Raw genomic sequence first — 26104 nt, forward strand, 5'->3', positions numbered from 1 at the left:
AGGTCTAAGGTGAGGTCTGAGGTGAGGTCTGAGGTGAGGTCTGAGGTGAGGTCTGAGGTGAGGTCTGAGGTGAGGTCTGAGGTGAGGTCTGATGTGAGGTCTGAGGTGAGGTCTGAGGTGAGGTGAGGTCTGAGGTGAGGTCTGAGGTGAGGTCTGAGGTGAGGTCTGAGGTGAGGTCTGAGGTGAGGTCTGAGGTGAGGTCTGAGGTGAGGTCTGAGGTGAGGTCTGAGGTGAGGTCTGAGGTGAGGTCTGAGGTGAGGTCTGAGGTGAGGTGAGGTCTGAGGTGAGGTCTGAGGTGAGGTCTGAGGTGAGGTCTGAGGTGAGGTGAGGTCTGAGGTGAGGTGAGGTCTGAGGTGAGGTGAGGTCTGAGGTGAGGTGAGGTCTGAGGTGAGGTGAGGTCTGAGGTGAGGTCTGAGGTGAGGTCTGAGGTGAGGTCTGAGGTGAGGTCTGAGGTAAGGTCTGAGGTGAGATCTGAGGTGAGGTCTGAGGTGAGGTCTGAGGTGAGGTCTGAGGTGAGGTCTGAGGTGAGGTCTGAGGTGGGGTCTGAGGTGAGGTGAGGTCTGAGGTGAGGTCTGAGGTGAGGTCTAAGGTGAGGTCTGAGGTGAGGTCTGAGGTGAGGTCTGAGGTGAGGTCTGAGGTGAGGTCTGAGGTGAGGTCTGAGGTGAGGTCTGAGGTGAGGTCTGAGGTGAGGTGTGAGGTGAGGTGTGAGGTGAGGTCTGAGGTGAGGTCTGAGGTGAGGTCTGAGGTGAGGTCTGAGGTGAGGTGTGAGGTGAGGTGTGAGGTGAGGTCTGAGGTGAGGTCTGAGGTGAGGTGTGAGGTGAGGTCTGAGGTGAGGTCTGAGGTGAGGTCTGAGGTGAGGTCTGAGGTGAGGTCTGAGGTGAGGTCTGAGGTGAGGTCTGAGGTGAGGTCTGAGGTGAGGTCTGAGGTGAGGTCTGAGGTGAGGTCTGAGGTGAGGTCTGAGGTGAGGTCTGAGGTGAGGTCTGAGGTGAGGTCTGAGGTGAGGTCTGAGGTGAGGGCTGAGGTGAGGTCTGAGGTATACATTATAAACACACACATGTATCTGGCAATTACATAACATATATCTCACCCGGCTCCTCAGAGCTGAGTCATGTACCAGGATACATCAGGCATTATCACTCTGAACTGCAACACTGAGTCGCTGGAACTGAAAACTAGCTGCTCGGGGATACCTACTTGCCCTGGTGAGTCTTCTGACCTAGCTCCTAACTCGTCAAGTTCGATGCTTTCTTTTCCCATGGGCCGAGGGTCTTTGTGAGTACGGAACTAATATATATGATGGGTAAGTTCAACGCATTTTCTAGGCTTTTAGGATTTCGTGAAGCTGGCAGCTGCCTCTCCATGTTCTCTTGTATATTCGAGATTGATCTTAACCAGTGTGGATGCACACTGATAGACCCCCAGCATCTGCTGGCCGTCTACCCAGGATACCATGATGACTATTGATAGACCCCCCAGCATCTGCTGGCCGTCTGCCCAGGATACCATGATAACTATTGATAGACCATACCCCCGGCCGGGATTGAACCCGCGGTCATAGAGTCTCAAAACTCCAGCCCGTCGCGCTAGCCACTAGACCATTACGATTTCTTAAGTCACATTGATAGACCCCCAGCATCTGCTGGCCGTCTGTCCAGGATATCATGATAACTATTGATAGACCCCCAGCATCTGCTGGCCGTCTGCCCAGGATATCATGATAACTATTGATAGACCCCCAGCATCTGCTGGCCGTCTGCCCAGGATACCATGATAACTATTGATAGACCCCCAGCATCTGCTGGCCGTCTGCCCAGGATACCATGATAACTATTGATAGACCCCCAGCATCTGCTGGCCGTCTGCCCAGGATACCATGATAACTATTGATAGACCCCCAGCATCTGCTGGCCGTCTGCCCAGAATACCGTGATAACTATTCCATCCAAACGCTTTCGGATGTACAAAAAATGTACAAAATAATAGTGAAATGAAAAAGCCAATTATATTACACGAGTTAACTGACTACATGTATGTCATGAATAGCGAGTCATTCATCAAAGTGTTAATCATTTTTGAAGGGTGTAAAGTAATCACTGATATTTTGGCTCATTTAAAGCAGTGAGTAACATCGTGAGATTTGAGAGATGTAACACACTCTCACAGAATTATTAGAGTATGTCTCAAAACATCGAGGAAGAGAACTTGGCAGAGGAACAACCCGTGGCTTGGTGGCAAAAGCTCTCGCTTTACACGCTGAGGCGTCCGGGTTCGATTCCCGGCGACGGTAGAAACGTTGAGCGTGTTTCTTTACACCGATTGTCCATGTTAACCCATCAGTAAAATAGGTACCTGGGTGTTAGTCGACTGGTGTCTACCTACCTGGAGTCTACCTGGAGGGCATTCCGGGGATCAACGCCCCCGCGGCCCGGTCCACGACCAGGCCTCCCGGTGGATCAGGGCCTGATCAACGAGGCTGTTACTGCTGGCCGCACGCAATCCAACGTACGAACCACAGCCCGGCTGATCCGGCACCGTCTTTAGGTATCTGTTAAGCTCCCTCTTGAAGACAACCAGGGGTCTTCCCGTAATGCCCCTTATTGCTGGCGGGAGGCTGTTGAACAGTCTTGGGCCCCGGACACTTATTGCGCTTTCTCTTACTGACGCCCCTACTTTTCACTGGGGGTATGTTGCATAGCCTGCTAAGTCTTTTGCTTTCGTATGGAGTGATTGCTGAGTGCATATTAGGGACCAGTCCCTCCAGAATCTTCCAGGTGTAGATTATGATATATATCTCTCGCCTGCGCTCTAGCGAGTACAAGTCAAGTGCTTCCAGGCGCTCCCAGTAGTTACGGTGTTTGATGGAACTTATATGTGCAGTAAAGGTTCTCGTGTGGGTCGCATCCTGGGACAAAACTGACCTTATTTGCGGGAAATGCTCTGCATAACAAGGGGCTTTCTATATAGTACTATGTCATTGATGTCAGCTATGATCTGTATACCTTGTACATGTACTGGTAGAAATATTATTATTATTATCACCCGTAGGTAGGACACCCCCGGTGTTGAGATGCAGTCGCATCATCGTGTTATTCCCAACACTTCACCATAATACCGCCACCACGGGATCGGTCACAGTGTGTAATATCCAGTGTAGGGGAGGGGTCAGTTTCCAAGTGGAATGCCGAACTGACGTTTGGACGAGAGCTCTGAAGACATGTTCTTGAAAAGCTTCAGAAGAAGGTGGTAAAGTCCTGAGATCAGGAGCTGATGTCAGCTTACCGTTGCTCATATTGATAATCACACATTATATCGGATCACTGACATCTCAAACTGCTTTATAGCCAATAGTGATTCATCTATAATTACACGTAAGTTGCCTAACTGGGCTAAAGAAAGTCCAGCCATAAGCATCGTCACTTCTTTCCCCTTATCGATTCCACCAGGTGAGAAACAGTACCACAACCAGAAAGAACAAGCGCTGGAAGGATCCGAAGACCGGTACTCAAGGAGCTGAGTTTTAAATACGTGGAAGAGATTCAAGGAGACTCGCAGGCTGTGCTAGACGCTCTTAAGAGTTCCTGAAATGTTTGGAGAAGTGGCAGAGGGTCTGGGATCAGTGTACAGCTTCCCAAGGGGAGTACTTTGTGGGAGACAACTTCAGAATATACTACTATCTGATGGTTATAATCATAGCCATAATTTTTAAACGGGTGGACTGGTAAGCCAGAGAAAGGCCTCGGTCAGATGACCAACAGCTCCTTCGTCAGGAAACACTTGTCCTGTTTACTGACAAGCCTAACAACTTGAACAAGATGACTCGTACACACACTGTGACCTTGTATTGTTTGTAATGACTTGACAAGCCTCCTGGAGAGTGAAACGTTGGTGTAGTAAAACGTCACATTACACAACCCGCACATAGAGAGAGCAGCTCACGACGACCCGACTTAAGACCATTTACACAGTCTCATTAGTTACACTTGCGTATAGCTTGTATGCCTTCCACATCCCCCCCCCAGGCGCTGTATAATCCTCAGGGTTTAGCGCTTCCCCTTTGATTATAATAATAATAATAATAATGCACTTGCGTATTATTATCTAACATATTGTTACAAATACCATCATTACTGACTGACTACTGTCTGTCTGGCTTCACGTGACTTGATGGATACTGTGTGTGTGTGTGTGTGTGTGTGTGTGTGTGTGTGTGTGTGTGTGTGTGTGTGTGTGTGTGTGTGTGTGTGTGTGTTGGGATGTGAGGTGTACGCGCGTGCGCACGTTGTATATTTTTACCCAACATGTGCCAAATTAACCAAGTGTTTATTACTGTTAATTACTCCCTGAATATCATAAAATTCTTACGTTTTACTAAATTTCTATAATGCTAACTAAATATAGCCTGACCATAGGAAGTTTACGTAGAACTGAAGTAAAGTGTCCTTTTAGCAAGGTTACATTAGATGGTTACGATAATTATGGCGAATAAAACAGTTTATTCAAACCTAAATCACGAAAATATATCTACTGATGGGTAACAATTTTAGAAAGACCTTGTTAAATGGATCTTATTTGACCCATGAATCCTATTAAACAAAATTATGAAACGCCAAACATTAACGTAGATATCGTGATGAATGGTTTGAAAAACCGACAAGTTGAAGATTGAGACACTTATGCAACACAAGATTGATGGACTGAACACATCGACTCCAGGCTGAGGGACTGATTACCTCAAACTCCTCCTCTCCTTACGCCTTTCTACTTTGTTTTGGATTATGAAGCCACTGTGTGGCGAAACGTTTCCTGATTAAAGATTCCCATATGTTGCATAAGTGTCTCAATTTTCAACGTAGATATCGCCCAGTTTTTCTTTCGTTTTCACGTAAATATAATAAACACAACAGTAAGTACGTTCTAGAGGGATGAATATGACAGGCAGAGTCCAGTGTGCTTCCCGCCTAGGATAACACCCTCTTCTTGCAGCCTCTCATTTTTCGTACTCAGAGGCTGGCCTAGGCTGCCTCGAGAAAGAGCTCACGGCAGGCCAAGGCGCAGGGAATATTACCAAAATACTTTGCGCTCGTCGCATAGCTGCTATGTGTGGGAACATCAGCTCAAGGGTAATTAAATTTTGCAGCTCGTAAACGTTTGTGCAGAAGTAGCGTTGCCTTGTTCTCACCGACCTGTGCTTGAAGGAGGTTCAACCTCAGTCTCCGAGCCTCGTAACTACTGTATCCATAATACATTTCTTGTGTTGCATTTGCCTGTGAGTAAATTTATTCAGGTATACATAAATACAGTTACACAGATTATCATACATAGCAGCATATATGTAGAGAACCTGGGATATAAGGATAACCCAGAAAAAAGTCAGACTTATTTCCCGTGAATTAAGAAATGATGGTGACTCCTCTAGGTCTCATTAATTTATTTTTTGTGCATCAAATTGGATAGAAAAAACAGTTTCGTAAAGTTAGCGGAAGCTTAAATTCTGGTACAGATCACCGGGAAGCCAGAGGTTACTTGTGATTCCCAGCCAGAGGTTACTTGTGATTCCCAGCCAGAGGTTACTTGTGATTCCCAGCCAGAAGTTACTTGTGATTCCCAGCCAGAGTGTTACTTGTGATTCCCAGCCAGAGGTTACTTGTGATTCCCAGCCAGAGGTTACTTGTGATTCCCAGCCAGAGGTTACTTGTGATTCCCAGCCAGCTGTTACTTGTGATTCCTAGTCAGCTATCATTTGTGATGCCCAGTCAGCTGTTACTTGTGATTCCCAGCCAAAGGTTACTTGTGATTCCCAGCCAGAGGTTACTTGTGAAGTTACTTGTTACTTGTGATTTCCAGCCATCTGAGCCATCTGTTACTTCCCCAGCCTTGTGATTCCCAGCCAGAGGTTACTTGTGATTCCCAGCCAGAGGTTACTTGTGATTCCCAGCCAGAGGTTACTTGTGATTCCCAGCCAGAGGTTACTTGTGATTCCCAGCCAGAGGTTACTTGTGATTCCCAGCCAGAGATTACTTGTGATTCCCAGCGGGAGGTTACTTGTGATTTCTAGCCAGAGGTTACTTGTGATTCCCAGCCAGAGATTACCTGTGATTCTCAGCCAGAGGTTACTTGTGATTCCCAGCCAGAGGTTGCTTGTGATTCCCAGCCAACTGTTACTTGTGATTCCCAGCCAGCTGTTATTTGTGATTCCCAGCCAGAAGTTACCTGTGATTCCCAGCCAGCTGTTACTTGTGATTCCCAGAGAGTTGTTACTTGTGATTCCCAGCCAGAGGTTACTTGTGATTCTCAGCCAGAGGTTACTTGTGATTCCCAGCCAGAGGTTACTTGTGATTCCCAGCCAGAGGTTACTTGTGATTCTCAGCCGGCTGTTACTTGTGATTCCCAGACAGCTGTTACTTGTGATTCCCAGCCAGAGGTTACTTGTGATTCCCAGCCAGCTGTTACTTGTGATTCCCAGCCAGAGGATACTTGTGATTCCCAATCAGCTGTTACTTGTGATTCCCAATCAGCTGTTACTTGTGATTCCCAGTCAGCTGATACTTGTGATTCCCAGTCAGCTGTTACTTGTGATTCCTAGTCAGCTGTTACTTGTGATTCCCAGTCAGCTGTTACTTGTGATTCCCAGCCAGAGGTTACTTGTGATTCCCAGCCATCTGTTACTTGTGATTCCTAGTCAGCTGTTACTTGTGATTCCCAGCCAGCTGTTACTTGTGATTCCTAGTCAGCTGTTACTTGTGATTCCTAGTCAGCTGTTACTTGTGATTCCTAGTCAGCTGTTACTTGTGATTCCTAGTCAGCTGTTACTTGTGATGCCCAGTCAGCTGTTACTTGTGATTCCCAGCCAGCTGTTACTTGTGATTCCTAGTCAGCTGTTACTTGTGATTCCCAGCCAAAGGTTACTTGTGATTCCCAGCCAGAGGTTACTTGTGATTCCCTGTCAGCTGTTACTTGTGATTCCCAGCCATCTGTTACTTGTGATTCCCAGCCAAAGGTTACTTGTGATTCCCAGCCAGAGGTTACTTGTGATTCCCTGTCAGCTGTTACTTGTGATTCCCAGCCATCTGTTACTTGTGATTCCCAGCAAAAGGTTACTTGTGATTCCCAGCCAGAGGTTACTTGTGATTCCCAGCCAGATGCTACTTGTGATTCCTAGTCAGCTGTTACTTGTGATTCCCAGTCAACTGTTACTTGTGATCCCCAGCCAGCTGTTACTTGTGATTCCTAGTCAGCTGTTACTTGTGATTCCCAGTCAACTGTTACTTGTGATCCCCAGCCAGAGGTTATTTGTGATTCCCAATCAGCTGTTACTTGTGATTCCCAGCCAGCTGTTACTTGTGATTCCTAGTCAGCTGTTACTTGTGATTCCCAGTCAACTGTTACTTGCGATTCCCAGCCACATGTTACTTGTGATTCCCAGCCAGATGTTACTTGTGATTCCCAGCTATCTGTTACTTGTGATTCCCAGCCATCTGTTACTTGTGATTCCCGGCCAGCTGTTACTTGCGATTCCCAGCCAGCTGTTACTTGTGATTCCCAGCCAGATGTTACTTGCGATTCCCAGCTATCTGTTACTTGTGATTCCCAGCCATCTGTTACTTGTGATTCCCAGCCAGCTGTTACTTGTGATTCCCAGCCAGATGTTACTTGTGATTCCCAGTCAGCTGTTATTTGTGATTCCCAGCCAGATATTACTTGTGATTCCCAGCCAGATGTTACTTGTGATTCCCAGTCAACTGTTACTTGTGATTCCCAGCCAGATGTTACTTGTGATTCCCAGCCAGACGTTACTTGTGATTCCCAGTCAGCTGTTACTTGTGATTCCCAGCCATCTGTTACTTGTGATTCCCAGCCAGCTGTTACTTGTGATTCCCAGCCAGATGTTACTTATGATTCCCAGTCAGCTGTTACTTGTGATTCCCAGTCAGCTGTTACTTGTGCTACGTTCTATGCGTTACGTTCTACGTGTTACGTTCTACGTGTTACGTTCTACATGCTACGTTCTACGTGTTACGTTCTACATGCTACGTTGTACGTGTTACGTTCTACATGCTACGTTCTACGTGTTTCGTTCTACATGCTACGTTCTACGTGTTACGCTCTACATGTTACGTTCTACGTGTTACGTTCTCTTAGCTACGTTCTACTGACTACGTTTCAGTGGTCTTCAAACTGTCGACACTGCAGTGTGGAACCTGCGTGACACTGAATTTATAATTTCTTGTAAAGGCCGCATCCATTTCCTAGAAGGGCCACATGCGGCCCTCGGGCCGCAGGTTGGGGACCCTTGCTCGAGATAGTTGAGACTTACAAAATATTAAAATTACTATTATCAGCCTGGTCTCAGACCGGGCTGTGGGGTCGGTGACCCCCCTGAACCCTCTCCAGGTATCGCCAGGTATCTCCAGGTATACCCTGTCTAACACTTCAGTACCACAATCGGTGGGAAAGAAAATGAATGAAAAATTCTTTCCCTCTTGAAAAATATTGCAAACACTAATGTGGAGACCAAAATCTTAGTCCATATTAAGTTCTACAAGACTATGGTCATCATCTGCTGCTAGACTGAGGGACTGATTACCTCATCTTCCACTGTCCTCGGTATATATGTCTTCAGTTTAAAGATTATGTTCATGTATTGCACTGATAAAGCTACTGGAGGGCGAAACGTCTACAAACTAAAGATAACCAGATGTTACACATGTGTTTAATTCTTCGTCTTGTCGATATTACGTACCATTGACATACCACTTTTAAATGGTATTGATTATCGCTGAGCTTATTTGTAAGTCGCTTAAATGCTAAACAAAACATGCACGAATTATCTTTTATACGAAACAGTTTTATACCTAACTTTACGGAGTGTTGGTCTTTGTTTTAGGATCTGTGGCGTGTGTGTGTGAGTGGGATGTTAAGTGAACAATATTGGTGACACCGTGAGTGAACACAGTGAAGAACAACCATCACAGAGTTGTGTCGATGTTAATGTACATGTCTTATATAATGAACTGCGTTATTTACCTCGATCCGGCAATACTTGGGAGAAACGGCCTAGATACGTTCCTTAAATGCAGTGAAGGCGCGGAGACAGTGTGCTGCGCAATTACCTTTCAGACAGAGCTTGCACCTCACCAGTGGGTAAGGTTCTCCTACATGGGATGTGCTGAAAGACTTACACCGACAACTGAAAAAGCAGCAAGGAGTTCTGTGTCAATGATGGACCATGTAAATATCGACCGACATCTTCCAGTGATGGAAGATCTACATATTTCGTGGTACTGTGACAATTCTTGACCGCCAGGCACCCTGACAGTGATCCTTTAATGTATATAGGAGTAATTCCCATCAGGAATGCTACAACCGGGTTGACTTGTGGACAAATGAGTATCAGACTTGACTCTAGGTGTATATCAATTTGGCGGAAGCTGAGAGCAGAGACCACCTTCGTTGCTACCAGGAATTCACGCGTACCTTACCAGCCTCAAAACCTGCTGCTGGTCGACCAATGCATGATGGAAAAAAGTGTTTAATTTGATTCATTATGTGGATGGTTTGAGAATGATTGTGAAGACGAGTTAAATATTCTCTGCTAACTCCACGCACAGATGGTTGAAACAGATGGCGATGATGGAAATAAATGGTATAAAATACCGACACAATGGAAATATAAACACATATGCAGTATAATGTGATCCTTTATTGACAATAAAGGATCACATTATACTGCATATGTGTTTATATTTCCAGATGGCGATGATGTTTACAGCAGGGAGAGACTAAAACAGAAAATACAAAAACACTATGATGATCACGTCTGTGTTGTTGAAATCAGTGGAAAGAAGAATGTGGTCTGTTTTCTAAATATGGCAGATGTCGTTATCTGATAGAGGGAAAAATTCAGCACAAGAGGCAGATAGGATTGTAAACGCTTCTGTCTAGATTATACGAGAGGAGGTTACAGAAGTAAATTACACGTGAGTTTTCACCAGTCGATGACATCAGAGACTGGGAAAGAGGGAGACAATATTTTACTCCACTTCTTCACAAGTTTATAGAAACCCTGGTACAGCAAGTGACGTCAAGCAGACCATAAAGGTGAACTCTTCTCCAGGTTGAGGGACTGACCACCTCAAACTATTTCTCCAAGGTTGATGGACTGATTACATCCCCTTTACCACGCCACTTCTGCTGCTTACGATACACACTCCTCTGTATTTGACTAAAGAAGCACACAGCGTAGGCGAAGCGTTTTAACAGTAAAGATACACAGGCCCGGTGGCCCGGTGGCCTGGTGGCTAAAGCTCCCGCTTCACACACGGAGGGCCCGGGTTCGATTCCCGGCGGGTGGAAACATTCGACACGTTTCCTTACACCTGTTGTCCTGTTCACCTAGCAGCAAATAGGTACCTGGGTGTTAGTCGACTGGTGTGGGTCGCATCCTGGGGGACAAGATTAAGGACCCCAATGGAAATAAGTTAGACAGTCCTCGATGACGCACTGACTTTCTTGGGTTATCCTGGGTGGCTAACCCTCCGGGGTTAAAAATCCGAACGAAATCTTATCTTATCTCTTGCTGCACATGTGTCTTAATTACCGTCTAGTGAAGGGTAAGTTGTTTTAGTAGCTGTGAAGCCGAGGGCAGTAATGACATTGATTTTCTTTGGATTAGGAACAGTGGTTGACCGTGATTTTCGATCACGATGGCTCATAGTTGAACTTTTCAACTTGATTTTTTAGTTTCATATAAAGAAGTTTGTTTATTTAATCATCCAGCCAAGCAAGAAGAGCGTCTGGAAAACTTTGACGCCTCCATCATACCCCTTCACACAATGGTCAGATGAAATGTTGATCACAACACATCGAAAAGCAACATTCCATAGTACTTGATTAATAACATTGCTCAAAAATCACCAGTTACATTTGATTAGTCAATGCATCATACACAGAGCGAGTATAAGTTGATGAGCTGGTTGTAGGAAAATGGATAACAATTATCCCGTACGTTGGGCCTTCAACATCGGCTCCTTCGGGTATAGTATTTGAGCCAGTACTAACTTTGCAGTGTCAGCACACGAAACAGCCATGTGTGTCTTTTTTTCTAAGTGTCCTTCGGCAATCAGCGAGGTTTTTCGAACAGATCAGAGGCTCTTACAGCAAACTAGCCAGGCTTCATGGAAGAACTCTCATGAAGTCAGATGTATTTCTTTTGCCAATCATAGATCTCTATTCAAACACCTTTTATTGTACAGCAATATAGGAATGGAACAGACTGCCTGCACATGTCAAAGCCAGTCATAGCATGAACCAGTTCAAGAAGACTGCCAAAAGGTGTCTGATGAATGTAGCTACAGAAAGGGAGGAGAATGAGTTTTTATTTTCTAGTTAACACACGTGTAAATTTTACCTTATTCCTAGTAATGACCCTCGTATTGTAGATAGTCTTAATGACCCTCGTGTAGTAGATAGTCTTAATGTAGATAGTCTTAATGACCCTCGTGTAGTAGATAGTCTTAATGACCCTCGTATTGTAGATAGTCTTAATGACCCTCGTGTAGTAGATAGTCTTAATTACCCTCGTATTGTAGATAGTCTTAATGACCCTCGTATTGTAGATAGTCTTAATGACCCTCGTATTGTAGATAGTCTTAATGACCCTCGTATTGTAGATAGTCTTAATGACCCTCGTATTGTAGATAGTCTTAATGACCCTCGTATTGTAGATAGTCTTAATGACCCTCGTATTGTAGATAGTCTTAATGACCCTCGTATTGTAGATAGTCTTAATGACCCTCGTGTAGTAGATAGTCTTTTTAGTATGATAATAAGATGTTATCTTCATTGTAGAATAATAAGAAAATATTATAACCTTTATATTATAATAATAAGGTAAAAGGACCCCAATGGAAATAAGTCACTTTGTCTGACTTTTTTGGGTTATCCCAGGTTCTCTACACATATGCTGCTATGTATGATAATTCTATGTAACTGTATTTGTGTATACCTGAATAAACTTACTTAATCCAGATGATAAGACGTGTGAATATTCAAGCTATCTGTACACAGAAGAACAGGCAAGTCACCTGAATTTACCTACTTCATGTGTGACCTTTTATCAACCGCTGTGGATAAAAACAGTGGAGACAGTAACCTCTAAAAGCTTAGCGAAGGCTGCAGTACGTTGAGGGGGATCAGGAATACAGGAAGAACTGGAAGTAGTATATGGCTCACAGGCTGTTATTCATATGGTGAGAAGTCGAGCCAGAGTCTGTGTGCTCTGGTGGGATTCTGCCCTGATAGAGGGGGCTCTTACAGAATAAATGTTTGCCTCTGTGATTCCACGAGGCTCATCTGAGTGTGAAGACAGTGCCAGTAAAAACGTAGATATTCTGAGACAATTGCTGAAGTAGATCAAAATCTATAGTTCAATCGATGTTCAAGACTCGCATGTTCTGGGTAAAGAACAACTGAAAGAACTAGAACAAGTCTTGATAGGTGTCGTTGATCTCAGCATCTCTCCAGATGCCGCTGTTAAATCACCATTGCTTGTTTTATTGTAGAAGGCATAAAAATGTTCTTGAGCAGCCAGTGGCCAATAGCTCCTTTCATCTCATCATTCCTGATACACAGGCAGTACTGTCAAAAGTCCTAAAATTTATACCGTGTAAACACATGCTGACAGGAAATGATCCAAGTTGTATCGATCAGTGTTCGAGTCACAAATATGGTTGAAAATGTGCATGTTGCTGAGGTTGAAATGTACATGTTGCTGAGGTTGAAATGTACATGTTGCTGAGGTTAATCATGAAACTACACTGAACCTGTCACATTCTGGGGACGATGAATGGCTCAGAGAACCGACAAGTTGATAAATTAGACACAAATGTTGGACATATGTCTAATTTATCATGTTCTGGAGACACAAAGAATGCGTAGGGACAATGTCATGTCCCTAATTCATTCGAGTGAAAGTTACGCAGACATTGCCATGAAAGGCCCTTATTTTCAATCCCCGTAAAAAAAAAAAATCCCAAACATAGAGAGAGAAATACAAAGAGACAGACACAGAGACACAGACACGGAGACACAGGCACGAAGACACAGACACGGAGACACAGACACGGAGACACAGGCACGGAGACACTGGCACGGAGACACAGACACGGAGACACAGACACGGAGACACAGACACGGAGACACAGGCACGGAGACACTGGCACGGAGACACAGACACGGAGACACAGACACGGAGACACAGACACGGAGACACAGGCACGGAGACACAGGCACGAAGACACAGACACGGAGACACAGGCACGGAGACACAGACACGGAGACACAGGCACGGAGACACTGGCACGGAGACACAGACACGGAGACACTGGCACGGAGACACAGACACGGAGACACAGACACGGAGACACAGACACGGAGACACAGACACGGAGACACAGACACGGAGACACAGGCACGGAGACACAGACACGGAGACACAGGCACGGAGACACTGGCACGGAGACACAGGCACGGAGACACTGGCACGGAGACACAGGCACGGAGACACAGACGCGGAGACACAGGCACGGAGACACAGGCACGGAGACACAGACACGGAGACAGACACGGAGACACAGGCACGGAGACACAGACACGGAGACAAAGGCACGGAGACACAGACACGGAGACACAGGCACGGAGACACTGGCACGGAGACACAGGCACGGAGACACAGACACGGAGACAGAAACGGAGACACAGGCACTGAGACACAGACACGGAGACACAGGCACGGAGACACTGGCACGGAGACACAGGCACGGAGACACAGACACGGAGACAGACACGGAGACACAGGCACGGAGACACAGACACGGAGACACAGGCACGAAGACACAGACACGGAGACACAGACACGGAGACACAGACACGGAGACACAGGCACGGAGACACAAACACGGAGACACAGGCACGGAGACACTGGCACGGAGACACAGGCACGGAGACACAGACACGGAGACAGACACGGAGACACAGGCACGGAGACACAGACACGGAGACACAGGCACGAAGACACAGACACGGAGACACAGACACGGAGACACAAACACGGAGACACAGGCACGGAGACACAGGCACGGAGACACAGACACGGAGACACAGACACGGAGACACAGGCACGGAGACACAGACACGGAGACACAGGCACGGAGACACAGGCACGGAGACACAGACACGGAGACACAGACACGGAGACACAGACACGGAGACACAGGCACGGAGACACAAACACGGAGACACAGGCACGGAGACACAGGCACGGAGACACAGACACGGAGACAGACACGGAGACACAGGCACGGAGACACAGACACGGAGACACAGGCACGAAGACACAGACACGGAGACACAGACACGGAGACACAAACACGGAGACACAGGCACGGAGACACAGGCACGGAGACACAGACACGGAGACACAGGCACGGAGACACTGGCACAGAGACACAGACACGGAGACACAGGCACGAAGACACAGACACGGAGACACAAACACGGAGACACAGACACGGAGACACAAACACGGAGACACAGGCACGGAGACAGACACGGAGACACAGGCACGGAGACACAGACACGGAGACACAGACACGGGGAGACAGACACGGAGACGCTGGAAGTGCTCCAGTTATTACTCGCCGTCACACAATAATTCTCAACATTACCTCCACATTTTCCAGGGCCACAAACTTTTCCAGGCAGTTTTCAGTCTCAAATTACGCAAAGGTTACTTTAAAAAATAATTATTATCAGGACAATGGCGCCGTCAGGAAAGATATTTTGTCATTACTTGAGAAGATTTTGTGTACCAGAAGCAGTGAGGAGGAGCTGATGATGGAGCTGCTGCTGCTGCTGCTGCTGCTGCTGCTGCTGCTGCTGCTGCTGCTGCTGCTGCTGCTGCTGCTGCTGCTGCTGCTGCCGGTCCTGCTGCCGCTGCTGCTGCTGCTGCTGCTGCTGCTGCTGCTGCTGCTGCTGCTGCTGCTGCTGCTGCTGCTGCTGCTGCTGCTGCTGCTGCTGCTGCTGCTGCTGCTGTCGCTGCTGCTGTTCAGCATAGCAAGAACATCTTACTGACTTACTCTTGATGACGAGTCAGTATCCTCATATCAGCCTGTGGCTGCGTTTTACAATATGCCTGACTGTTCAGGCGTTTCCCAATCCAGCCGACGTCTGAAGGATCAGGTAGCGACTGGGTCCTGCTAAGGACCCGACTACATACATGTCCTTCGTAGGAAGCAGCACGTAACAGGTGTTGCAAAACATCTGAAGCTTGTGAGATATTGTCAGTCTCCTTGACTTTTTTCTGAGCGAGAAAAACCATAGCTTCGTTCATATCAGCTTCAGGGCCGCTTCTGAAAGATGTGCAAATTGTCTCACCTCTGAAACATTCTGGCTCTGTCTAACTTCTCAGTTCCTCTCAGTATTTTATACGTCGTTATCATGTCCTCCTGTTTCCCCTATGTGTGTGTTTACCTATTTGTGGTTGCAGGGGTCGAGGTTGACAATATACCTGCCTCCCAGCATACATAAGGGGGATTACCAGTAGACCCCTGGCAGTCTTCAAGCTGGCACTGGACAAGCACCTAAAGTCGGTACCTGACCAGCCGGGTTGTGGCTCTTACGTTGGTTTGTGGGCAGCCAGCAGTAACAGCCTGGTTGAACAGGCTCTGATCCACCAGGAGGCCTGGTCACAGACCGGGCCGCGGGGGCGTTGACCCCCGGAACTCTCTCCAGGTAAACTCCAGGTAATACCTCGTAGGAAATGAAAAAAAAGCATTTACCAGTCAATATATGTGACACTAATGCAGAGCCTGGTCATGGACCGGGCCGCGGGGGCGTTGATCCCCGGAATAACCTCCAGGTAACCTCCAGGTATAAATACATTAAAATGGTATAAAATACCGACAGGTTGTTAGGTAAGACACATATGCAACAGTTAGGTATCTTTATTTCGAAACGTTTCGCCTACACAGTAGGCTTCTTCAGTCGAGTACAGAAAAGTTGATAGAAGCAGAAGAGACTTGAAGACGATGTAATCAGTCCATCACCCTTAAAATTTTGAGGTGGTCAGTCCCTCAGTCTGGAGAAGAGCATTGTTCCAAAGTCTGAAACAACATGGAGTTGAAGTGACAGGATGGAGCCTTATATAGCGCCAGGAGGTGAGACGTAGGTCACTAGTAGAACGCAGATGTTGGGAGGTCAGGTCCCTCTCAAATCCAGCCGTTCTCACTAGTAGAGGTTGTCGAAGTTGATTTCAGGTCTGTACCAAGATACCCTTGTGTTGCAGTGTCTGACAGATTGAACATTAAAATGGTATAAAATACCGACAGGTTGTTAGGTAAGACACATATGCAACAGTTAGGTAGAAGATTGAGACACTTATGCAACATATGGGAATCTTTATTCAGGAAACGTTTCGCCACACAGTGGCTTCATCAGTCCGATACAAAGTAGAAAGGCGTAAGGAGAGGAGGAGTTTGAGGTAATCAGTCCCTCAGCCTGGAGTCGATGTGTTCAGTCCATCAATCTTGTAGAATGTACAGCATAGGGCCGTAGACGTGGCTTATATACTGTAGTGAGGTGAGGCGAAGCAGGAGTAGGTGAGGTCATAGTGGTACCATCCACTAGTCGAAGTAGGTCTTCGTCCAAAGGTTGAACAAGTGTTGAAGAATTCTTTGTAACAAGATCCCATGATGCTGCAGTGTCTGACAGTTGTGATGAATGGTTTGAAAAACCGACAAGTTGAAGATTGAGACACTTACGCCTTTCTACTTTGTATCGGACTGATGAAGCCACTGTGTGGCGAAACGTTTCCTAAATAAAGATTCCCATATGTTGCATAAGTGTCTCAATCTTCAACTTGTCGGTTTTTCAAACCATTCATCACAACTGTCAGACACTGCAGCATCATGGGATCTTGTTACAAAGAATTCTTCAACACTTGTCCAACCTTTGGACGAAGACCTACTTCGACTAGTGGATGGTACCACTATGACCTCACCTATTCCTGCTTCGCCTCACCTCACTACAGTATATAAGCCACGTCTACGGCCCTATGCTGTACATTCTACAAGATTGATGGACTGAACACATCGACTCCAGGCTGAGGGACTGATTACCTCAAACTCCTCCTCTCCTTACGCCTTTCTACTTTGTATCGGACTGAAGAAGCCACTGTGTGGCGAAACGTTTCCTGAATAAAGATTCCCATATGTTGCATATGTGTCTGTCTTCAACTTGTAGGTTTTTCAAACCATTCATCACAACAGTTAGGTATCTTTATTTCGAAACGTTTCGCCTACACAGTAGGCTTCTTCAGTCGAGTACAGAAAAGTTGATAGAAGCAGAAGAGACTTGAAGACGATGTAATCAGTCCATCACCCTTAAAGTTTTGAGGTGGTCAGTCCCTCAGTCTGGAGAAGAGCATTGTTCCAAAGTCTGTAACAACATGGAGTTGAAGTGAGATGATGGAGCCTTATATAGCGCCAGGAGGTGAGACTTAGGTCACTAGTAGAACGCAGATGTTGGGAGGTCAGGTCCCTCTCAAATCCAGCCGTTCTCACTAGTAGGGGTTGTCGAAGTTGATTTCAGGTCTGTACCAAAATACCCTTGTGTTGCAGTGTCTGACAGATTGAACATTAAAATGGTATAAAATACCGACAGGTTGTTAGGTAAGACACATATGCAACAGTTAGGTATCTTTATTTCGAAACGTTTCGCCTACACAGTAGGCTTCTTCAGTCAAGTACAGAAAAGTTGATAGAAGCAGAAGAGACTTGAAGACGATGGTATTTTATACCATTTTAATGTTCAATCTGTCAGACACTGCAACACAGGGTATCTTGGTACAGACCTGAAATCAACTTCGACAACCTCTACTAGTGAGAACGGCTGGATTTGAGAGGGACCTGACCTCCCAACATCTGCGTTCTACTAGTGACCTACGTCTCACCTCCTGGCGCTATATAAGGCTCCATCCTGTCACTTCAATTCCATATTGTTTCAGACTTTGGAACAATGCTCTTCTCCAGACTGAGGGACTGACCACCTCAAAACTTTAAGGGTGATGGACTGATTACATCGTCTTCAAGTCTCTTCTGCTTCTATCAACTTTTCTGTACTCGACTGAAGAAGCCTACTGTGTAGGCGAAACGTTTCGAAATAAAGATACCTAACTGTTGCATATGTGTCTTACCTAACAACAGGTATAAATACAGTTAATTCATACCTGTCATAAGAAGGACAGTGAAATGTTCGATGATGTGGCGTACTGAAGCACGTTCACAGATGCTCGGTGTGTTGCTGAGAGTCTGGATATGGAACAAAAAGGCACAATACAGTGACTGGAACAATACACAAATAACTTGCACGTAGCAGAGAGGAGCTTACGACGACGTTTGGGCCCGACTTGGATCATTTACAAAGTCACACTGAATATCTGGGAGTCACTTCATTTGGTACCCATGTCGCCCATGAAGTCGTTTTTCTTAACCCTTCAGTTGAATTTTGATGTTGTGCCACCTCCAGTTATTGAATGAAAATTGCGAAACTCTCCGCACTTTTCCTCGTCAAGCTGTCTAGCACTGGCAGAAACATCAACAGTCTCATTGTGTCTCTGGCAGAAACATCATCAGCTCATTGTATCTCTGGTAGAAGCATCAAGAGTTTATTGTGTTTCTAGGAGAATCATCAGTCTCATGGTATCCCTGGATGAGCCTAGTGTGACCCAGAGTTGCTTAATACTTACACTAGATACTCGGCTACAAGTTCAGACCTAGAACAATATCTGTGTACATTGTCTTTACCATGGCGTTTTAACAACCTTTTTGGACAAAATCGTAAAATGGAGAAAGTCTCGTATTTCTTCTTCATCGTGACTACAGTGGTTACAGATTCAAATTAACTACTCCATTGAAAATACTCGTATCCACGAGTCACAACTACTCTAAGCTGGGGAAACTATGCTAGACTGAAAAGCTCTGGTTTGTTTTCATCCACCCTTAAGAATGCTATCTAGTAACGAGGTATGGTTTTATTCTCTTCCACTTTTAGGTGACAGCCATTACATCTCTTTGTCTTCTTTGTAAACATCAAAGATGGCGTCAACACGGTTTACCATTCTTATATTCAGTAAAAATATTTCTTACATAACTGGCATACTTCTGAGCATACCTGCCATAGAATGTGCTTGTTTCTAGCTGGGCCACCATTCAGGACTTTATGGGGGACTGACCGTCCCAGTTTACCTCCTTAAAAGTGCACTGATGATGGACCAGGCGCTTCGGCTCCTTCATGTGAATTAATAGGATTATCAAAACTTATTTCTTTGTTGGAATTTAAGGTGGGTTGGGCAGATATTTTTGTTAGTAAGTTTACGTTTAAGAAGGACCTGCCTAATCTGGACCAGTAGACCTCCTGCAGTGTTCTTTGTTTTATATGTTCTTTGTTCCCGACCCAGGCTTTCCAGCGTAGATATGACTACAGAATTTATAACTTTTCGTGTGTCCACTTCAGTAAAATTTTCCCTATAGCAGTAAAGGGACTTATTAGTGCCTCTACCATAAACTTAACATTATTCAGAAAGAATACGTGTTAATCCCTACTTTTGCCATGCATTAATTTACCAATTATGCTATTGCTGGTCCAGGCACCGTCCGCCTAGGCAAAACTGATCAATTTTCTCTTAATCCAATTGTTTTTCCATCGCCTTATATTATGACACTGATGTCCTCGTGACTCTCATCCAGTGACATCGTGGAAAATAATCGGCTTGACGAGTTTACTGTGAAATTCCCTTTACTGAATAGATATCAGAGTATGCAATAAAATCACATTAAACAGGTGATATCACAATATGCAAAACAACCACTGTTAAAAAATAGTAAACTTCCAATCTCTTTCGTGTAGGTTACAGTTCCTTGATAATGTGAGAAATCACGAAAGCGCTTGGAAGCTCACTATTATTTTAAAACAGTTTTGGCATGATTAACATGATCTGTTGCGTGGAAATGATAATGAAGATTGTGATATTTGGTTTAGATTATTTTTTATTAATAATTTACAAATCCTGACATTGAAATTTAAGGAGGTTTATTCTATACAACCATCCATTAATAACATGGTGAGGAAGATGGTAGTAATCGTTGATAATGGTGATGGGATGGTGGAGGTGGTGATAGTGATGATGATGATGACTGTAATCATAATAATGATAGAATTGATAGTAGTAACTGTGATGATGATGATGTGGTGGCGGTTGTTTTATTGTGGTTATGTTTATGTAGGTTCGTCAGGACGGGTCCTGTCCCGGGTCCTCTCTCTGTGGTGGACGGGTCCTGCCCCGGGTCCTCTCTCTGTGGTGGACGGGTCCTGCCCCGGGTCCTCTCTCTGTGGTGGACGGGTCCTGCCCCGGGTCCTCTCTGTGTGGTGGACGGGTCCTGCCCCGGGTCCTCTCTGTGTGGTGGACGGGTCCTGCCCCGGGTCCTCTCTGTGTGGTGGACGGGTCCTGCCCCGGGTCCTCTCTGTGTTGTGGACGGGTCCTGCCCCGGGTCCTCTCTGTGGTGGACGGGTCCTGCCCCGGGTCCTCTCTGTGTGGTGGACGGGTCCTGCCCCGGGTCCTCTCTGTGTGGTGGACGGGTCCTGCCCCGGGTCCTCTCTGTGTGGTGGACGGGTCCTGCCCCGGGTCCTCTCTGTGTGGTGGACGGGTCCTGCCCCGGGTCCTCTCTGTGTGGTGGACGGGTCCTGCCCCGGGTCCTCTCTGTGTAGTGGACGGGTCCTGCCCCGGGTCCTCTCTGTGTGGTGGACGGGTCCTGCCCCGGGTCCTCTCTGTGTGGTGGACGGGTCCTGCCCCGGGTCCTCTCTGTGTGGTGGACGGGTCCTGCCCCGGGTCCTCTCTGTGTGGTGGACGGGTCCTGCCCCGGGTCCTCTCTGTGTGGTGGACGGGTCCTGCCCCGGGTCCTCTCTGTGTTGTGGACGGGTCCTGCCCCGGGTCCTCTCTGTGTGGTGGACGGGTCCTGCCCCGGGTCCTCTCTGTGTGGTGGACGGGTCCTGCCCCGGGTCCTCTCTGTGTGGTGGACGGGTCCTGCCCCGGGTCCTCTCTGTGTGGTGGACGGGTCCTGCCCCGGGTCCTCTCTGTGTGGTGGACGGGTCCTGCCCCGGGTCCTCTCTATGTGGTGGACGGGTCCTGCCCCGGGTCCTCTCTGTGTGGTGGACGGGTCCTGCCCCGGGTCCTCTCTATGTGGTGGACGGGTCCTGCCCCGGGTCCTCTCTATGTGGTGGACGGGTCCTGCCCCGGGTCCTCTCTATGTGGTGGACGGGTCCTGCCCCGGGTCCTCTCTATGTGGTGGACGGGTCCTGCCCCGGGACCTCTCTCTGTGGTGGACGGGTCCTGCCCCGGGTCCTCTCTATGTGGTGGACGGGTCCTGCCCCGAGTCCTCTCTCTGTGGTGGACGGGTCCTGCCCCGAGTCCTCTCTATGTGGTGGACGGGTCCTGCCCCGAGTCCTCTCTCTGTGGTGGACGGGTCCTGCCCCGAGTCCTCTCTATGTGGTGGACGGGTCCTGCCCCGGGTCCTCTCTATGTGGTGGACGGGTCCTGCCCCGGGTCCTCTCTATGTGGTGGACGGGTCCTGCCCCGAGTCCTCTCTCTGTGGTGGACGGGTCCTGCCCCGGGACCTCTCTGTCGTGGACGGGTCATGCCCCGGGTCCTCTCTCTGTGGTGGACGGGTTCTGCCCCGGGTCTTCTCTCTGTGGTGGACGGGTCATGCCCCGGGTCCTCTCTCTGTGGTGGACGGGTCCTGCCCCGGGACCTCTCTCTGTGGTGGACGGGTCCTGCCCCGGGTCCTCTCTCTGTGGTGGACGGGTCCTGCCCCGGGTCTTCTCTCTGTGGTGGACGGGACCTGCCCCGGGTCTCCTCTCTGTGGTGAACGGGTCCTGCCCCGGGTCTTCTCTCTGTGGTGGACGGGTCCTGCCCCGGGTCTTCTCTCTGTGGTGGACGGGTCCTGCCCCGGGTCTTCTCTCTGTGGTAGACGGGTCCTGCCCCGGGTCTTCTCTCTGTGGTAGATGGGTCCTGCCCCTGGTCTTCTCTCTGTGGTGGACGGGTCCTGCCCCGGGTCTTCTCTCTGTGGTAGACCGGTCCTGCCCCGGGTCTTCTCTCTGTGGTAGACGGGTCCTGCCCCGGGTCTTCTCTCTGTGGTGGACGGGTCCTGCTACGGGTCTTCTCTCTGTGGTGGACGGGTCCTGCCCCGGATCTTCTCTCTGTGGTAGACGGGTCCTGCCCCGGGTCTTCTCTCTGTGGTAGACGGGTCCTGCCCCGGGTCTTCTCTCTGTGGTGGACGGGTCTTTTCCAGGGTCTTTTCTCTGTGGTAGACGGGTCCTGCCCCGGGTCTTCTCTCTGTGGTGGACGGGTCCTGTCCCGGGTCTTCTCTCTGTGGTGGACGGGTCCTGCTCCGGGTCTTCTCTCTGTGGTAGATGGGTCCTGCCCCGGGTCTTCTCTCTGTGGTGGACGGGTCCTGCTCCGGGTCTTCTCTCTGTGGTGGACGGGTCCTGCTCCGGGTTTTCTCTCTCTGGTAACCCAACAGTGGCTCTAGCAGGAGTGTCGGAGTTGGTACAAGTGGTATACCGTTTACAGCCTTATGACAGGGCATGGTTAGCATTCATGTAATATAGTACCGTTTACAGCCCTATGACAAGGTACAGTGAGCATTCACGTCAAGTATAGCACTGTTTACAGCCCTGTGGCGAGAGCACCACTATGACAAGGGCGCGGTGAGTCTTTCAACTCCATTTGAGCCATTTCTGGCACTCGGGCCGCAGCCCAGGTTCCAGAACGACTCAAGGGATTATCTGGAGGAGTGTTGAACACCTGTCGTCTGACAGATGTGTCTCCACTCATGGGATAGTGATGATGCTAAGCTGATTATGATAGAGGTGGTTGTGATAGTGGTAGTAATAGTGGTGATAGTGGTAGCAGTAATAATAGTGGTGATAGTAGTGGTTGCAGTAGAAGTTTTGGTGAAGGATCATCTAGATTTTTTCCCCATCAATTTTTCCTTTTATTTTTTTCAAAAATTTCTCCATATTCATCTACTTTTTGTTATTCACCTTCGCTTCATAATTCTCGTTCTTATTTTCATCTTTACAACTTAATTTCTCGTTATTTTTCACATATACACATCCTGTGTTTATATTTGCTTGCTTCGTGTGTTATCATATACCTCCACTTTCTTCATCTCACTCCTCTCTTATTTGCTACGTATTTAACTCTTCCTGGCACTTTCTCCCCATCCTTTCTCCTCCCCCCCCCTACATTTATCCACTCTTGATTTATTCCATGTCTCTCTTGGCGTAAATTTTTATATTGGCTATGAACCCCACCTAAGTACCTAATTACCAGGGAATTAATAATTCATAGGGGTAACTAGTGTAATAATTCTTCATCGGTAATTAGGTCAAACAACCTCGCTGGAACACTTCCAGGAGTCACCTAGAACTTTTTTTCTTATATTTCATCGCACTTTTTCCATGCGATTGCTCGAGAATTTTGCTTCTGTGTTTAAAATATTGAAATTCTAAAAAAAATATGGGGCAAAAATTTTCAAATTATAAGCTTTAATTTATCTATTTTTCTATTTACACGTTACAGTCTATTAATTAAGTGTAAGAATTTCGATAACAATAATATTCCTGTTTTATTTTTAAAGTTTTTGTCTATTTGATTTCTTTGCTCTGGTCTTATTTATTTTGATTTAAAAGCGACAAAAGTCTTCCTTTGGACAAAGTACCATATTCCATATTTTTTTTTTTTTTAATTTCTCTGATTTTTAATTTTCCCATTAAGCCACCTTTCTAGCTCATCGAAATTGATCTACTTCTTCACAAAGGTACCTTTGTAGGTGAATCCATTTGCTAAGTACAACTTACAATGCTGTGGCCTCGAACGTAGAACTGAAGCTCCTGGATTTGCTTCTTATCCTGAAGTCAACTGCGTAGGTGCATAAACACTTCTGGCGTCTATTTTGCTTGTAAGCCAAGTATGGAGTGTTTGTTTCCATTAACTCATCCAAAATGAATATCAGAATAGTATACAATACCGATAGGTTGGTAGGTAAGACACAGGAAACATTTAGGGAACTTTATTTCGAAACGTTTCGCCTACACAGTAGGCTTCTTCAATCGAGTACAGAAAGTAGGCGGGAGCAGTAGAGATGAGAAGACGATGTAATCAGTCCATCACCCTTGAAGTCGTAGATTTGAGGTTGTCAGTCCCTCAGCTTGGAGAAGTTCTGTTCCATAGTCTGGAATAATCTGAAGATTAAGCGACAGTGTGGAGACTTATATACTGTCGGAAGGAGAGGTGCAGGATAGTAGTAGTGAGAATGTAGCCACTGGGAGGTCACGTCCCTCTCAGATCAAACAATTCTCAATTGAAAAAGTTTGTCTAAGGTGTTTTCTCTACTCCAGGGTGAAGGACTGACAACCTCAAATCTACGACTTCAAGGGTGGACTGAATACATCGTCTTCACATCTCTACTTCTCCTGCCTACTTTCTGTACTCGACTGAAGAAGCCTACTGTGTAGACGAAACGTTTCGGAATCAAGTTACCTAACTGTTGCTTATGTGTCTTCCTTACCAACCTCATCCAAAAACTCATCCGCTTAGTGTCATCCATTACGTTATGCAATTTCTTCCTGACCTCCATGTGGATCATACGAAAATTGATTTTATTTACTCACCTGTTTGTTACTATCTGCGCTAAACTTCGTTTCCTGGACCAGCGGATAACATCTTGGTCAATCCTAGATGCTTAGATATTCATGATCTCCTCGGCGAGATCAATCCTGAAGAGACCACCATCAAAGTGACCCAGGAGCTAGAGAGTGATGGCAGACCTCCCTTCTATATAGCGATGTGACCGAGAACACAGTTTGAGCTCTCACTTAGAGCACCATCAACGTCTCCAGCACAACCATCAAGGCCCTAACCAGGAAACGACTCAATAACTTCTTAGAGTATCTGCTGCTGGGATCTGCACAATCCCTTGTGGATACTACGATAAAAAGTACATGGAAGAAACTGGAAGGAACTTGTCCTTTAGACTGCGTCAACACAACAAAACATGCAGAGCAACGCCTGCGTTACTCACATAACCAAGGAAGGTCGTATAATCTGATGACACGAAAGTCTCTGGAAGCTTACTATACTGTAGTTGTCAATACTGTTGAATAAAAATCAGAAAGTTATAGTATATCCAGTTCCTTGGCTCACATGGTTCTAGACCACGTCGTGACACGGCTGCTAGGGTCTGATTTGCTTTAATTTCTACTCCTAGTAGTATTAACCTTACCTGGTGTGAGTTAAAGTTTGGAGAATCACTTCACCTCCACTCTTCTCCTGATCAGGTAAGGTGATCTACCAGGAGTATTTCTGTTCTTTGTTACTGATTTACCTGGTTACCAGTAATGACGTTGAAGTAGAATACCAGCTTCAGATGTGCATCCGTAGTTACTGAGTCCATCAACTTTATTAAGTGATCTGTAATATGAAGAGTAGTAAACGAACATCACATTTACCATATTTCCACTTATAAGACACGATACTCTTTACACAAATAACCCGCACATAAAAGAGAGAAGCTTACGACGACGTTTCGGTCCGACTTGGGCCATTGACTTTGTCAATGTGACTTTGTCAATGGTCCAAGTCGGACCGAAACGTCGTCGTAAGCTTCTCTCTTTTATGTGCGGGTTATTTGTGTATCGTTCCAGTCACGGTATTGTGCCTTTTTGTTATTTACGATACTCTTTTGTAGTGATTTGTTGAAGAGACCATCTAGGGTTTACTAAATACCTCCCCACATTCCTTGAGATTCCATGACAACAGTTCGTCTGGGGCCAGTGACGCGGTGTTTTTTTTTTTAATGTCAGTCTGGCCGAGGAACTTATCACTACTATGATCTTGCCTAACTTATTTTAGTTCTGACCTGTAGAATTATTGATTACTGGCTTGTATAGCACTCACACACACACACAAAACTCATGGAGCGGGAAGAGT

Source organism: Cherax quadricarinatus, chromosome 3 (assembly GCF_038502225.1).
Source record: "Cherax quadricarinatus isolate ZL_2023a chromosome 3, ASM3850222v1, whole genome shotgun sequence".
Lineage (NCBI taxonomy): Eukaryota > Metazoa > Arthropoda > Malacostraca > Decapoda > Parastacidae > Cherax > Cherax quadricarinatus.